This window comes from Lupinus angustifolius, chromosome LG03 (assembly GCF_001865875.1).
Source record: "Lupinus angustifolius cultivar Tanjil chromosome LG03, LupAngTanjil_v1.0, whole genome shotgun sequence".
Taxonomy (NCBI): domain Eukaryota; kingdom Viridiplantae; phylum Streptophyta; class Magnoliopsida; order Fabales; family Fabaceae; genus Lupinus; species Lupinus angustifolius.
The window spans coordinates 27,507,479-27,509,871 of NC_032011.1; positions in this window are offsets into that span (position 1 = coordinate 27,507,479).

Genomic DNA, 2,393 nt, shown 5'->3' on the forward strand with positions numbered 1-2,393 from the left:
CATTAGTGTTTCATTCTTTTTAACTTCTACTGCATAGTAAGAACTGGATTAACAAAATTCTAAACATATAATAATGCTGAGGCACAGTATTCGGCTTCTTATTCCTTATAAAAGCTACTCTACTGTATTGGAAATAGACAATCTCCATGTATGGGTTGAGTCATGATTTATAATATAAAACTTTCATCAATATTTTAATATATAAGCTTAATTTAATTTAATCTTAGTATAAAATCATTCATATTATCAATCAACTACACACCACTTTATATTTTTCAAGTAATTGAAAAAACAATAGATTTTTAGTAATTTATTCAAAAATAAGTTACTCACTGAAAATGAGTCAAATGATACTTAATACAAATTGTGTGATAATGGTGGAATAAGGATTCTAGAAATTATTGGAATTCTAAGAAGTGATTGAATAAGAAATAAGGGTTCCTATAAAAGAAAGGATCCCGAATTTGTCTTATTATTGAATAATTGAATTTTTTTTACAAGAATACATTATTTCTTGAAGAAAATGAATAACTTACTAAAATAGTTAAAGCCTATGCTATTTATAGCTAACCAGAAAAAATGTCACCTAATTACTTGCCAAAAAAGGAAATAATCACTTATGAACTCTTTATTACATAAAGAGTCCCTATCAATACCCCTCCCTGAGCCAAATCCTTGACCTCAAGGATTAACTGATGGAAACTTCTTATTCAAGTCATAATAGAATTCACAAGTAGCATCCTCAAGTAGTTGATGTATCCGCTTGACAAGCACCTTAGTAACTGCATTGCCTCTCCTTTTGACTATCATTCTGTCTAGAATTTGCTCTGCCTCTTTGTCTGTCAGCAAGCTTTCAGTAGAAAGAGGAAGTTGTGCAGAGGTTACCACGGGCCCAACATACTTTTTTAATTTTGAAACATGGAAAACATGATGGATCTTTGAGTGAGGAGGAAGCTGCAAGGAATAAGCTACCATCCCAACCTTCCCTACAACCTGATATGGTCCAAAATACTTAGGAGCCAGCTTTGCATTGGGTTTGTGAACCATAGAGACTTGCCTATAAGAATGTAGCTTGATATGCACCAAATCACCAACCTCAAATTGCCTATCCGAGTCAGCAATCTACTTCATCCTTTCTTGTGTTCTTCTTAAGTGGATTTTCAGCACCCTCAACATCTCATTCCTTTTAGTTAAGCTTCTATGCACCAAGTCCACCTTAGATTCTCCAGGTAGGTATAGTAGATAAGTAGGAGGGGGTTGACCATAGACTATTCATAAGGAGTGGCTTGTATGGAGGTGTGAAAAATTGTGTTGTACCACCACTCAGCCAATGGCAGCCACATAACCCATTGATGAAGGGTGTCATAACACATACACCTTAAGTAAGTTTTCAAGCACTTATTGACCATTTCTAATTGCACATTCGTTTGAGGATGATAAAAGGAGGAAAGTTGTAGTTGAACCCCTTGAAAAGCAATCAAATCCTACAAAAACTTGTGGATGAAAATAGGATCTCTATCACTAGTAATAAAATTTGGGTACTTATGCAGTTTAAAGATATTGTCCAAGAAGGATTGAGCCACATTTGTTGCAGAATAGGGATGAGACGATGCCATGAAGTGTGCAGTCTTGTTTAATCTATCCACCGCAACAAAAATAACATGTTTGCCAAAAAATGGGGGTAATCCTTCAATGAAGTCCATAGTTATGTGCTGCCAAACATGTGTTGGATTAGGCAGAGGTTGCAATAAACCAGGTGATGTAGTAGTGTCATACTTACATTGTTGACAAGTTTGGCACCTGTGTGGGAAGTCTTTCACATCCTTATTCAATCATCTCCAAAAACACCACTGACTCAGACTCTTTGAATTGTTGCATTTTTTCCTAAATGTCCACTAGTAGAAGTTGTATGGAGCCACTACAAAATATCAGTCCTTAACTGAGTATCCTTCCCAATTACTAGTTTTCCCGTCCTTTTAAGTTCACTATTAAGGTAGTTGTAATGTCTGTGAGAAGAATGATCCTTGTATAATTGGTCCATCAATTTGGCTAATCCTTCATCACTAGCCCAAGACTGCTTAATTTTGTCTATCAAAGAAGAATCCAATTGATGAACCAATAATGCATTGCAAGCATCCTAAAGAGCATCAGATGCAATATTCTTATTCCTTTTCTTATACTAAATAGTGAAATCAAACTCCATCAATTTGACTAGCCACTTATGCTGAAAAGCAGTATTGAACCTCTGGTCCAACATGTACTTCAAGCTGTTATGGTCAGTTCTAATGAGGAAGTGCTTATGTACCAAATAATGCCTCCATTTCTGGATAGCAAAGACCACTGCTAGTATTTCCTTCTCATTGGTAGATATGGACTATTGTTGTAGGCTCAAG